Below are 15,850 nucleotides of genomic sequence, written 5' to 3' on the forward strand. Positions count from 1 at the left end.
AAAGAGAAATCCCCACGTAGAAAGGGAGACGTAGATCTCGGTGAAGGCAATACTTGAAGGAGGCAGAGAAGATTTTTTTAAAAACTCCGGTGTTTTCATTGCAACAAATTAGGGCACATGAAATCACTGTTTTGGTGGATTCAGAAAAAAAACACAGACGTAGGAAAAAGGAATAAATCTGGGAGTTTTTATGGAGCGGTAACAGAAGGCACAGTGGAAACTAGAAAGCTGCATCAGAGTGTATAATCTGATTGGAGGTTTGTTACGGAGGGAGTACCAGATCTGCTTATAAAATATACCTGCAAAGGGAAAATTTATTCACATAGGGCAGTTAAAGAGGATGCAATATTAAGAGAAACAGGATCCTCTGTGAATAGAAAAGGAGATATGTACTCCTGAAGGAATATTTCCAGACAAGGTACAGCGAAAGGCAATTCACCATGAGTTAAAAGGTGCAAAATCATGTAAAGTGAGCATAGCGTGTCCAGAAAAGTGTGGGGAAATTGCGGTAGAGGTATTGGACAAACTCTCAGCTCCAGGAATACAACTTGTCCTTGCGGAAAATATAGCTGATTCATTGGTAGGATTACTGCTACTCTCGTTGGAAAGCCAGTGGATATGCAGGCAACTGAATCAATGTAGGAGTCTTATCCTTGAAATTTTCCTGATTGTGGGTAACAAAGTCCCAATGTCACGAGTCGAAACAGAAAATACCAAAAATGTAAAGATAAGGAAGCTGAAGTGGCATGAACAGATACTTTGTTCCATCAGAAAGTTGAGACAAAACAGGAGCAAATAGGTGATCATGTAAATATTTTTTGCTCAGCTAAACTAACTGAGTCACAGCAGAAAGATAAAAGTTTAAAGCAGTTGTATCAAAAAGCACATATGTTAGGAATTTTGAATGTATCCCTGAGCTTTATTACCTTAAAAATGATGTCCAAATGAGGAAATGGAGACTATCATATATTCAAGGAGATGAGAAATGGGAAGAGATTCATCAAATCATATTGCCAATAGGTTGCAGAAAGGAGGTGGTGCGAATGGTGCATCAGTTCGGAGTGATGAAAAAACAGACTGAATACAGAGACATTTTACTGGCCTGGACTGCAACAGGATGTAGTTGAATTTTACCAGATGCATCATACATGTCAGGTAATTGGAAAAACACAAGCGATAATAAAACCTACACCTTTCTTAACTATTCCGGCATTTGAGGAACCTTTTACAAGAGTCTTAAATGATTGGCTAGGTCCCAGACCACAATCAAAAGATTGGGCATCAGTATTTTTTTAACAATAATGGATGCATCGAGTAGATTTCCAGAGGCCATCCCAAGGTGCAGTATCACAGCTAAAAGAATTGTAAAGGAATTAGTCTTTTTTAAAAAAATAGATACGGACTACCAATGAAGATACAGTGAGATCAAGGTTCAAAGTTCACATCTAATTAATCACGATAATGTCTTAGGAATGAAGCAATTCAAATCTACTTCAAACCATCCACAATTGCAGGGAGCACTAAAAAGGTGACATTAAACATTAAATACCATGTTGAGGGCTTATAATCAGGATTATCCAGATGATTAGGGTGAGGGAATTCCATTTCCACTTTTTGTGATCAGGGATACCCCAAATTAACAGAGCAAATTCGTTCCATTGGAATTATTTTTGGGGCATTAAGTGAGGGGACCATTAAAATTGATTAAGGAGAAAATAGTAAATTAGAGTTCAAAGGCCACACATTTGGACTAGGTCTCAAAATTTAAGGAACGATTAATAGCGCTGGGGAGTTGGTTCGACAGCATTTAAAAGAAATGCAACATACAATAAAACAGGAAGTGGACAGGGAATAAAAAAATGCAATTTTGCGATCGGGGATAAGATATTACTGTTACTTCCAGTTGTAGGTGAACCTTGAAAAGCAAGGTTTAGTAGACCTTATCAAACACAACGGATATTGAGTGAGAGTAACTACATGATAGGGACTCCAGACAGAAAGAAATCTCACAGCGTATGTCATGTGAATATGCTCAAAATGTACTTTGACAGGTAAGGACAGCCAGAGAACTAGGTGTTAATGATTACGGCACAGAAGGAAAAAAACAACTTCAGAGGATTCTGATTCGGATATTCCTCAAATTAAAGTGGACAATGAGGTAGTTGTTTAAAAATATGTTGCTGGAAAAGCGCAGCAGGTCAGGCAGCATCAAAGGAGAAGAAGAATCAACGTTCCGGGCATAATCCCTTCTTCAGGAATGAGGAGGGTGTGCCAAGCAGGCTAAGATAAAAGGTAGGGAGGAGGGACTTGGGAGAGGGGCATTGGGAATGCGATAGGTGGAAGGAGGTTCAGGTGAGGGTGATAGGCCGGAGAGGGGGTGGGGGCGGAGAGGTCGAGAAGAAGATTGCAAGTCAAGAAAGCGGTGCTGAGTCTGAGGGTTTGGACTGAGAAAAGGTTGGTGGAGGGGAAATGAGGAAGCTGGAGAAATCTGCATTCATCCCTTGTGGTTGGAGGGTTCCTAGGCAGAAGGTGAGTCGCTCTTCCTCCAGGCGTCGTGTCGCTATGGTCTGGCAATGGAGGAAGCCAAGGACCTGCATGTCCTTGGCGGAGTGGGAGGGGGAGTTAAAGTGTTCAGCCACGGGCCAGTTCGGTTGGTTGGTGCTGGTGTCCCAGAGGTGTTGTCTGAAACGTTCTGCAAGTAGGCGGCCTGTCTCCCCAATGGATAGGAGGCCACATCGGGTGCAGTGGATGCACTAAATGATGTGTGTGGAGGTGCAGGTGAATTTCTGATGGATATTGAAGGATCCCTTGGGGCCTTGGAGGGAAGTGAGGGGGGAGGTGTGGGCGCAAGTGTTTCATTTTTTGCAGTTGCAGGGGAAGGTGCCGGGAGCGGAGGTTGCGTAGGTGGAGTGTGTGGATCTGACAAGGGAGTCACGGAAGGAGTGGTCTTTCCGAAACGCTGATAGGGGTGGGGAGGGAAATACATCCTTGGTGGTTGGGGTCCGTTTGGAGGTGGCAGAAATGACGAAGGATGATCCGATGTTACTGGAGGTTGGTGGGGTGGCAGGTGAGGACTAGTGGGGTTCTGTCCTGGTGGCGATTGGAGGGGCGGGGTTCAAGGGCGGAGGAGCGGGAAGTGGAGGAGATGCGGTGCAGAGCATCGTCAATCACGTCTGAGGGGAAATTGCAGTGTTTGAAGAAGAAGGCCAGTGGATTGTTCGGTATTCGAATTGGTCCTCCTGGGAGTAGATGCGGTGAAGGCGAAGGAATTGGGAATATAATCCCACCTTTTCCTCCACTACATTGATGACTGTATCGGCGCTACCTCGTGCTCCCACGAGGAGATTGAACAGTTCATCCACTTTACGAACACCTTCCACCCAGACCTCAAATTTACCTGGACAGTCTCAGACTCCTCCCTCCCCTTCCGAGACCTCTCCATCTCTATCTCGGACGTCCGACTCAACACGGACGTATACACTAAACCGACTGACTCCCACAGCGACCTAGATTACACCTCTTCCCACCCTGCCCCCTGTAAATACGCCATCCTACGTTTCATTCCAGCTCCAACTCTGACATGTCCCTGGCGATGAGGAAAATTACTCAACTATATCCAGTCCCTGCATAGGAGAATAATTACAATCTGACCAATTACCACACTCTCAGTCCCATCTCGACAGACAAATTGGTGGGAATACTTTTCGATAAAGCTGTCAAGTAGCACCGAAATAATCAGGTCAGTGTGGTTTCTGATAGGTCCCCATGTGGGGATGGTGCTGCAGTGGACATATCATTGGTTTACGAATCCAGTCCAGGCCAATGATATGGGCAGCTGTTGGAAGATAAAAATAATTAATAAAATCTCGATACCTAAAATCTGGTGTCAGTAATAGTGTCCAATGTTGATTGTAAACATCGGTCTCCTTCCCCAAGTGATCTCCCGTGCTTTCTTGGCCTAAAAGTGACTCCAGATACACAAACATGGTCTCTGAATCGGCCAAGTGAGACACTCAATAGTATCAAACTACTCTGAGGTCTTAAAGGATAAAACCTGACAGATCATCTAGCATCAGCCACGTAATCAGAAAAGGGAGTGAGAAACACAGTTCTGTCGACCCTGCATAGACATCCTTCCTAAAATCTGAGAGCTTATGACAACCTTTACAGAGCTTTCCAACAGACTGAACAGAAACATCGGGAGAGTAGGAGGTCATTCAGCACATTGAGCTTTCCGCATACTATTTCATGGCCGAACATCTCCTCAAAGCAGTTTTCCCCACACAATGTTCATATCCCAAAATATGTTTAAACATTATGAAATATAGTGCCTTTGGCCCATCAATATTTTGGGAGTTCTCTGATAACACGTGTTTATTAAGTATGATTTGACTGCAATGTGATTCACGAACCATTTTCTATAAAGTGAACTAACATCCCTGCTTCCAATCTGTCACATCCTGTCAGAGTTTATATATCTCACTGATATCTCCACTCATTTTCCTAAAGCCCATGGAATATAGGCCCAGTCACCCCAAACTCTGCTCCCACAACTAACTGTCATCCCAGAGATCAGTCTGTCATCCTTCACTGCACTCCATCAATGTCAGATTTGCCCTTTATTAGCTAAGGACACCAAAACTGCACACAATACTCCACAATGTTCGAGATGGGGTCCCACCAAGGCCCTGTATAGTTGCAGTAAATGACCCTTACTCCTGTATTCTAAATCACCCTGAAATGAAGGTGAATAAACCATTTATCTTCCTACCTGCCTTCTGCTCCTGCAATATTGCTTTCAGTGACTAGTGTACAGGGAGATCCAGATTCTTTTCAATGTTACAGCTCCCTACTTGCTGGGTCTACGTACACTGAAAAACAGCGCGCCAATGCCATTCCCAGTATTGACTTCCGTGTTCAGAACTCACTGCCCTACATGGACTCGGAATGCTGCGCAGAAATAAACAAAAATGCAGCTTAAGTTCACTTATATATCAACAAATTTCAACCAATCCCTTTTCAAATGATAGGCTGCCATTCAATTGATCCCATCAATGTACACAACCTCTCATCTCTGCCATTGCTCTCCATCTGCCAGGTATTTGCCCAGTCACTCCACTTGTCTCAATCAATCTGGAGCCTTTTTGTCATCCTCCTCATCCACTCACAAGCTGACATCGTTTAGAGCTGTCAGCAGTCTTGGAAATATTGCAATTGAGCCCCTCAACCAAAGATATGATGTGTATTTGGAATAGTTGGATGCCAAATCTCGATCCTTGTTATATCCTCCAAGCCTTCCATTCAAAAAACATGGTTTTATTCCTACTCACTGTTTCCTGCCAACTCTCCCATTCTAAAACCATGACCATATATTAGCCCCAGTCCCATAGGATTCGAATTTGCACAATAGGCTTGGGGCTTTATCGAAAGTCTTTCTGAAAATCCAATCGTATTCCGTTGATACCTTCTCCATAATTTTGCTAAAAGCCATTTTCCCAAACATGATTCCTATTTCATAAACCTCTGTTGACTTTGCCTATGCCCATTAATTTCAGTCCAATATTTTCTCTGAAATGTTTTAGTTACTAATTTCATTCTAATCCCTTTTTCTCTCCAGACTAAAGTTCCCGAGTATTGCGAGGAAATGTTATTTTTGTTTTTTTCTTCTTCTGTGAAGGCATAACCGAAGTATTTGCTCCATTGATCTGCTATTTACCTGTCCTCAATTATCTGGTATCAGACTGTAAGGAAGCTGCACCTTTTTCTCTTCATTTTGCCATTGGCGTATTTTCAGAAGATATTACAAGTTCACTCATATACACTGTGATAAGATATTCTTCAGAAAACCATCAATTCCTATCTTAAGCTGCTGAATGATTGACCTTCCACAGCCATATAATCACAGAAGCACAGACTCTGTACTATCAGAAATACAGCACGGTCTACATTAGCACCACTTTCCAACACAAAACCTGTCGCCGTGAATCTTATGGCATTTCAAGTGCACAACCATGTATTTTCTAATGGTTTTGAGGTTACCATGACAATTCCCTCTCACGAAGTGCATCCCAGACCCAAACACACTTTGCTTCAAAAACAGTCCTCAAATCCTCACTAAGCCTCAAACCCTTCACTTCAAAAGTGTGTCCCTTTGATTAAAAGGACCAGCTGCTGTCTATCCACCCCATCCATATCCCTCGTAATCTTATCCTCCTGATTCAGGTCCCCCTTAGCTTTCTCTGCACCAAAGTAAACAATTCGAGCTTATCCAGGCTCTATCCATAGCTGATACGCTCCATCCCAGGGAACATCCTGGTGAATCTCCTCTGCACCCCCTCCAGTACAATCACATCCTTCCTGTAATGTAGCTCCCAGAATTGCGCACAATATTCCATCTCAGCTAATGAAAGTTCCACATAGCTCTTATAATCTATGCTTCGATATGTGAAGGCGATGTTTACGCTCCCATACGCTTTATCAAATTGTGTGTTACCCTGTCCAGCCACATTCAGAGATGTGTGGAGAAGCACCCTCTCAGCTTCCTAGTGTGTTGCCATTCATTGAGTCCTTGCCTGTCGGGTTCCTTCTTCCAAAGTGCATCACCTCATAGTCATCAGGGTTACATTCCATCTGCCATTGATCCACCCATCTGACCATTCCATCTGTATCTTCCTGCAACGTAAGGCCTTCCTCTTCACTGCCAACTACCCGGCCAATCTTTGTATCAAACACAAACTTACGTAAGACACTCCCCACCCCTCGTCCATATTCACAGCTGCATCCTTTATGATAAGGTTTAAAATCAGAAAACATCAGCTTGTAGTCCAACAGGTTTATTTGGAGACACGAGCTTTCAAAACGCTGCTTCTTCATCAGGTGGTTGCACGCTTTGATGAAGCACTTCAAAAGCTAGTCCCACCGAATATACCTTTTGGAGTATAAACTGGTGTTATGCAATTTTTAGCTTTGTCCATCCCAATCCAACACCAACACGTCCGAATCACAAATATTAAGAGACACAGCACTTATCCCCGTGGTGCACCATTGGACACTAGCCTCCACTCACACAAACAGCCCTCTACCACCACCCTCTGTCTCCTAACACTTAGTTTAATTTGGTTGCAACTTGGCAAGTCACTAATGAGTCCTACCTGTTCCCTCGTTATTCTGTTCTGCTGGAGACACTTGTAGAATATCTGGTGATTCTCCCAAATCTTTCCTACCAGTAGGTTTCCATGCCCCTGTATTAGTCACTCCCATCCAAATGATGAATTTCATCCTTATTGCAGTCTTAACTGGCCTGTCCCAGATCCTGCCATTATTTGCCTTGAATGTGGAATAGACAGCGAGGGAAACGTTCTGTTAATTTCCAACTTGTCAAATGTTTTGTGAATTATCTAAATTTCACTGTGACCCACCTCTCATTCTTTGAAACTCTAGAGAACACAGGCCGAGATTCCTCATCAGACAATCTCACCATCTAGGGGATTAATCTGGAGAATGCCCACTGCACTTCCTCTCAGGTATATTCTTTCTGTGATTCGGTCACCAAAACTGTGCACAATACTCCAGCTACAGTCCCACCAACATGCTGTGAAACTGTTTCAACATGTCTTTACATCAATGTTCTGGCTCCCTTAAATGAAAGCGAACCAAACTTTAACTTTCCACTTACATATATTCCTCCAAACACCCTTCACATTCATTACATTTACGAACTCACTGAAATCTTATAGAAACCCTTCCGAAAATCCAGTATATGCCAATTCTACTCTTTCCCCATTATCTATGCTATAAGAAACAACTTCAAACAATTCCGAAGTTTACCAAGTATGATTTCTCTATCGGAAATGTATGCTGATTCTCTCCATTGTTGCTGTTAATTTCTAAATAGGAAAAATGTCACCCTGTGTAATAGATTCCAACAGTTTCCCGACAAATGTCAAGTTACCTGGTCTACAGTTCTCCACACTATGTCTTTTTCCCTTTGTAGCTGTTTGGATCCCTTCCATTCATCTATAGTTTATCCACAATAGTTTCCGGTCTCTGCAGAATGTATAGGAAAATAAAACACAGTCATCGACAGTGCAATTAATACTACTATTGGTATTTATTTCTGGCATTTTGATATGAAGTACATCTGTTTCAGCAGACTTAGCAATGCTCAATCCAGCTACATGTTCAAGTACTACCTTGTTACTGATATGAATTGAGTTGGTCTTTAGATCTAGGAGTCCAATACGATAACTTGGCATTACTGGGTGATTTTCTGAATCTTCCTCCATGAAGACAGATGCAATGTAACTGGTTATTTTGTTGGCTATTTCCCTGTTCTGCACAAGGACCTGTCCTCTCCCGATTACAAATTTCCATATTTGACTTTGCTTTTATTTTGTTTCTTTTGAAATGTAGATCGCAGATTGATGTAGTCTTTGTGGTGCAGTTTGTAAGCAGGTATGATCTCTTTCTGATTTCCTTTTCAGTTTCATGGACTTCCATTTTTGTATCGTTAATTTCTGAGAATTCTCAGGTTTTCACAATAGCTGGAATTCTTCTGAAGTCACTTCCTACGATTAATATATTTTCTAATTTGTTATGTTAACCATCACTGAGTCACTTTCTCACTCTTTGGTGTTTGCACCTGAAATAAATAGATGTATGTTTCAGACTTTGCAGTATTTCTAAAAACACCTGGTCCTGACCAGTTTTTTTTCAGGAACACAGCAGGAGGATAGGGGGATAGAGAAAATATTGCAGGAGCACTGTTTGACTCTTTTCTATCATCACTGGCCAACGAGTGCCGTCCTGGACGACTGGAGTATAGCGAATACTGAGCCCGTATTCAAGAAATGCTACAAAGATAAGCTTGGGAACTAAAGACCAGTAATCCTAAAATCTAGTGGGTAGGTTACTTTAGAAGATTTAGAGAGACTGGATATACATTCATTTGAAAGGCAGGGTATGGTTCGGAATAAGACTAAAATGGTGCTGGAAAAGCAGAGCATGTCAGGCAACATCCGAGGAGCAAAAAAATCGATGTTTCTGGCAAAAGCCCTTCATCAAATTCAGCACAGGAGTTTGTGCAAGAGAGATCGTGACTCACAATTTTGTTGGAGTTCTTTGATAAAGTGACCAGCAACGTTGAGGAGGTCTGGGTGGTATACGTAGTATAGGTTGATTCCAGTAAGGCCTTCTGTAAGTTTCCACATGGTACTCTGGAACCTCTGGAAGGTTAGATCGCATGGAATTGAGGGGGAGCTGGCAAATTAGGTACAAAATTGCCTTGATGGTAGGAAGGAGAGATTAATACTGGAAACATGCTGGTCAGACTGGAGGCCTGTGACTAGTGGAATGCCTCAGGGGTTGATGCTGACACCACTACATATTACATATATTACATGAGAATGGACAGGCATGATTTGTAAGTTTGAAGACGGCACTAAAACAAGCGGCATCATGGAGAGTGAAGAAGGTTATCAGAATTTTCAGAAATTTCAGCAGTGCTTTGATCAGCTGGAGAAGTGGGCTGAGAAATGGCAAATGGATATTAATATAGATCAGTGTAAGTTCTTGTATTTTATAAAGTGAAATAAAGTTTCGAGTTTCATGGTGAATGGTTGGGTCCTAAGGAGTGTAGTGGAACAGAGGAACCTTGGAATTCAGATGCATGATTCTCTGGAAGTTGATTCAGATGTAGACAGTGAAGAAAGCTTTTGGCACACTGGCTTTAATCGGTTTATATCACTGAGTATCGAAATTAGAGAGTTATGATGCAGTTATACAGGATGCTAGTCAGGCCTTATTGGTAACGTTATGTTCAGTTTTGCTCACTTTGCTATAGAAATGATGTTATTAAACTGGAAAGAGTGCAGAAACCATTTACAAGGATATTGCCAAGGTCTCAATGGTCCGAGTTACAGAAAGAGGTTCGACAAACTAGGACTTTTTACTTTTGTATGCATGAGGCTGAGGGAGGATCATATTGAAGTTTATAAGATCATGTCAGGCATGGATAGAGTGAATGCACCCAGTCTTTTTTCCCAGGGTTGGGCAATCACAGATTAGAGGGCATCAGTTTAAGGTCAGAGGGGACAGAATTAAAGGGAACTTGAGGAACAACTTTTTAACACAGGGGCTGTTGCACATGGATTGAGAAGTGGTTGAGGCGGATACATTAACAATATTTAAAACGCATTTGAACAAATACATGGATAGTAAAGGATTAGAAAGATACGGGACAATGGCAGGGAAATGGGTTTAGCGTGAATGGGCATTTTGGTTGCAATGGACCAGTTTGGGCTGAAGGGCCTGTCTCCGTGCTGTCTGCCTCTGTGACTCGAACAACCATTGCTTGTCTCCCACTGAATGTTATATTGTACTTTCCCAATTTACTGAAGATATCTTGACACTCTAGCCTCCAGTCTTCCATGATATTTGACTGGAATATTTAAGCATTCTAAACTGTATGCAGACACCTTGTAAACTTTACCTTATAAATGGCATTATTCCTTAAATGCTGCTTCAGACCAAGGTTAATAATTCGTCCTTCTGACCACACAACATCAAATCCGAAATAACCTGCTCTCTAGTTTACTTCACAACATACTCTTCAACCCAAATCATATACACTTATGGAACGTATTTTTTCACAGCTTCAGCAGTCACTTAGTTAACGCTGTTAACCATTCAATAAGACGGCGGTATCCACAATACTTGTCTATCTAATTTCCAGAGCATGTGATGCTCCGATTTTCTGCGATCGTTTTGGGTTCGATATATAACACACCAATATTTGCTTCTTCTTGCTATCTGTAAATTCTACCTAAACTGATTCTGTGGAAGCTGAGGGACAGGTCTGTGTCGTTATTAGTGGTAGACCTGGGCAAGACATTCAGGGAGGCTCACCTCGACGCTGAGATGATCTGGAGAAATATCCCACAATACTGGACAAGCAACAATATCCTCCTCTCTCTGTTAGGATAAGACTTACCATATACTCTCTGCTCCCACACACTCGCTGTATATCTGTTATAGCACCTAACCCCGAACAAGGTTCACGCTCTGTCTCCAAATAAGGCTCAGGCATTACCACTCTCAGTATTGAATTCAGCAACTAATAATACTATATGGATTCAAAACTGTCGACTGACTCATTCCAGACACCTCAAAACTCCCTCCACCTATACCAGCACAAACAGCATAGAACATAGAACATAGAAAAATACAGCACAGAACAGGCCCTTCGGACCACGATGTTGTGCCGAACTTCTAACCTAGATTAAGCACCCATCCATGTATCCATCCAAATGCCGCTTAAAGGTCACCAATGATTCTGACTCTACCACTCCCACGGGCAGCGCATTCCATGCCCCCCCCCCGACTCTCTGGGTAAAGAACCCACCCCTGACATCTCCCCTATACCTTCCACCCTTCACCTTAAATTTATGTCCCCTTGTAACACTCTGTTGTACCCGGGGAAAAAGTTTCTGACTGTCTACTCTATCTATTCCCCTGATCATCTTATAAACCTCCATCAAGTCACCCCTCATCCTTCGCCGTTCCAATGAGAAAAGGCCGAGAACTCTCAACCTATCCTCGTACGACCTACTCTCCATTCCAGGCAACATCCTGGTAAATCTTCTCTGCACCCTCTCCAAAGCTTCCACATCTTTCCTAAAGTGAGGCGACCAGAACTGCACACAGTACTCCAACTGTGGCCTAACCAAAGTCCTGTACAGCTGCAACATCACTTCACGACTCTTGAATTCAATCCCTCTGCTAATGAACGATAATACTCCATAGGCCTTCTTACAAACTCTATCCACCTGAGTGGCAACCTTCAAAGATCTATGTACATAGACCCCAAGATCCCTCTGTTCCTCCACCTGACTAAGAACCCTACCATTAACCCTGTATTCCGCATTCTTATTTGTTCTTCTAAAATGAAAAGGTTTGAATGAATAAATTGGGGAAAGTCCGTCTTTCCAGGGAATCAATAACTTTAGTTAGAGCTTGAAAACCATTAGTGAATGATTAAGAAAAGTTTGGATGAGAGTTCCTTCCACTCAATAGAGTTATTTAAATCGTTAACGACTTTCCAGAAATAAAACGTAGAAGCTGACTTCAGAGTGTTTTAAAAGATACACGAACAAACGTACAAGGAGGGAATTTACCATTGAGTGAAAGTCAATGTGGTTGCGTAACAATTTCGAATTTGTTGACTTCAGACACAAAGATATTTCATGAACACGTACAACTGAATAAGACTCAGTATAGCAAGTTCATGGATTGGTAAGGTGTGACGTATTATTCAAGGTGAAACTCTGTAAATGGAGCTGATGTCCTAAAATAATGGCAGACGGAAGTGATATCCTAATGAGTAGGTATTGAATCGTCACTTGGAGGCGCAACACCTACTTTAAAGATTTGACCACATTCACATGCTGTTATGTATATTTCGTACATTCTTACCTCCACCCAAGAAATCCAGCAAGAAGACTCTGTCCTTTTGTGTTGTTAACCCTCGGTACTTCTCTGCAGCACGTCATTGAAGATAAAATATGCTCAGACCAAAATTCAGTTCAATACAATATTCAAACGGTCCTATGTGATTTCTGTTTTTATTATTGCAATAACCTTTGTGAGTTTGCAACAAACCGTGCAACATGAAACCAGTTCAACATCTATTTTCCCGGAATTTAACGCAGTGCACATGGGAAACGTTATCCATCTGCTGAAAAATCACCTTCGGCTCTCTCTCCACATATGTCTCTTCACGTTTTAGATACTTGCAGTATGTTTGTTGATCAAAAAGTCATTACCCAGAAAAGGTCGCTTCTCAATCCACAAACACGGGTATTTTCCCATAAACTTGGCTTTGCTCAATATCAACTTCTGTCTGTATCCCTCAACCCGACGATAAATTGAAGCTGCTCCATGTGAGGCTCAAACTGAAAGCTTCGGCACAGCACACCCCACTATACTGAAACAGAGATACCGTGCACTGGTCACCTTCAGCACATGAGCAACACATTAATGCTTATCTCCACATTCCTGGTTTTACCTTAACGTTTGGAAAACCGAGTTTCTCTGATTCCATGGCTAGTAACGGGGATTATATAAGACCATAAGACCATAAGACATAGGAGTGGAAGTAAGGCCATTCGGCCCATCAAGTCCACTCCGCCATTCAATCATGGCTGATGCGCATTTCAGCTCCACATGCCAGCGTTCTCCCCGTAGCCCTTAATTCCTCTAGACAACAAGAACCTATCAATCTCGGCCTTGAAGACATTTAGCGTCCCGGCTTCCACTGCACTCCGTGGCAATGAATTCCACAGGCCCACCACTCTCTGGCTGAAGAAATGTCTCTGCATTTCCGTTCTGAAATGACCCCCTCTAATTCTAAGGCTGTGTCCACGGGTCCTAGTCTCCTCGCCTAACAGAAACAATTTTCTAGCATCCACCTTTTCAAAGCCATGTATTATTTTGTACGTCTCTATTAGATCTCACCTTAATCTTCTAAACTCCAACGAATACAATCCCAGTCTCCTCAGCCGTTCCTCATATGCTAGACCTGTCATTCCAGGGATCATCCGTGTGAACCTCTGCTGGACAAGTTCCAGTGCCAGTATGTCCTTCCTGAGGTGTGGGGACCAAAACTGGACACAGTACTCCAAATGGGGCCTAACCAGAGCTTTATAAAGTCTTCGTAGTACATCTCTGCTTTTATATTCCAACCCTCTTGAGATAAGAGACAACATTGCATTCGCTTTCTTAATCACAGACTCAACCTGCATGTTTACCTTTAGAGAATCCTCGATTAGCACTCCCAGATCCCTTTGTGCTTTGGCTTTATTAAGTTTCTCACCATTTAGAAAGTAGTCCATGCTTTTATTCTTTTTGCCAAAGTGCAAGACCTCGCACTTGCTCACGTTAAATTCCATCAGCCATTTCCTGGACCACTCTCCCAACCTGTCTAGATCCTTCTGTAGCCTCCCCACTTCCTCAGTACTACCTGCCTGTCCACCTAACTTCGTATCATCGGCAAACTTCGCTAGAATTCCCCCGGTTCCCTCATCCAAATCATTAATATATAATGCAAACAGCTGTGGCCCCAGCACCGAACCCTGCGGGACACCGCTCGTCACCGGCTGCCATCCTGAAAAAGAACCTTTTATCCCAACTCTCTGCCTTCTGTTAGATAGCCAATCCTCAATCCATCCCAGCAGCTCACCTCGAACACCATGGGCCCTCACCTTGCTCAGCAGCCTCCCGTGTGGCACCTTATCAAAGGCCTTTTGAAAGTCCAGATAGACCACATCCACTGGGTTCCCCTGGTCTAACCTACTTGTTACCTCTTCAAAAAATTCCAACAGGTTTGTCAGGCATGAACTCCCTTTACTAAATCCATATGATCATCTTCAGTGGTTCTGTCCCCGCGTGAGGAACGTGGTGAGGTACTCATTGTAAATATGCATAGATTGATGGAATGTACAATTTCATCTTTTGCCTTCTCTAACCCATGAGCTTTCTATTTTGTTTTGCATCTGTCGAAATCTTAAAATCTTCATCTTGAACAAACTCAATGACAGGTCTCCATTGTGTCTCTGGCATCAAATTTCAAAGTGTAAACCCCCTCTGAATTCTTCCACCGCAGTCCGCTGTTTGGGAAGTGTTCCTGTTGTGGGAAATACACGTCCGCGTGTGTCACCTGCTGCTCCCCGCATGCGCTCTGCCACTGCCCTCATTTTCCTTCTGACACTTGTTCACGGTGTTGCTGTGATCATACAGTGACTTGGTGTCGCACGGCCCAGGAAAATGATACAGATCAAGTTTTTTGCATTGTTGAGTTCAATTGTCAGTTTAGCCTTATTTTGGATTTTGAAATTGTCTGTTCTGTACACAAGTGCGTGTCAAAAACATCTGAGCGGAAGTTCGGTGCTCCTAATAATGACATTCAGCACTGTGCACTCTCCTCCAGTCTGGAAAACAATTCCTCACAGGCAATTTAATAGACAATAGACAGCAGGTGCAGGAGTAGGCCATTCTGCCCTTCGAGCCAGCACCACCATTCATTATGATCATGGCTGAACATCCTCAATTTGTATCCTGTTCCTGCCTTATCCCCATGACCCTTGATTCCACTATCCTTAAGAGCTCTATCCAACTCTTTATTGAAAGAAAACCTCCTGCTGTCTCAGGTTCTTCATTCCGTTGACTTCAAATCTTCACAGAATTCAACAGACCTTGTTACATATTCATTTTCTTATTTTTGTTCAGATCACTGTGTGCATAGTGTGACAGTGGGAGTGTACTTGCCCAACAACCTAGGGGTCAGACCATAGTCTTGGAACCTTACTGTGTTATTTATCATTTCACCAACACCGGGGAGAAATCTCTGCTGCTCTGCATAACTTACGCAATTCAATTATTCATAAGGTCATAGCTTTTCCTGCATCTGTGACGAGGTGGCCGAGAGGTTAAGGCGATGGACTGCTAATCTATTGTGCTCGAATCCCACTCTCGTTGCTGTCATCAACGGCATTTCAGTGGTGCTGTTTTCAGGTGTTCACAGCTGTCGTATTGAAATTGGAACTCCAATGGTCAGTTTATATGCATCGAAGCTGTTACAAACTTTCAAAGAATAGTTTGAACCTGTTGACTAAACTGTATTGAAATGTAGGTTGCATTGGGATAATGAAAAGCAGCGTGGTTTTCTTTTTCAAGTCAAGTTGCTGTGACCGTTTTTTCGTATGAAAGACATCCAGGAAAATCAAATACCGAGAGCTGCGAAGTGCATGTTTATGCAAAGGGAATCTTAATGAATGTTTTGTCAGATGAAATCTGG

Source organism: Chiloscyllium punctatum, chromosome 47, assembly GCF_047496795.1.
Source record: "Chiloscyllium punctatum isolate Juve2018m chromosome 47, sChiPun1.3, whole genome shotgun sequence".
Classification (NCBI taxonomy): Eukaryota; Metazoa; Chordata; class Chondrichthyes; order Orectolobiformes; family Hemiscylliidae; genus Chiloscyllium; species Chiloscyllium punctatum.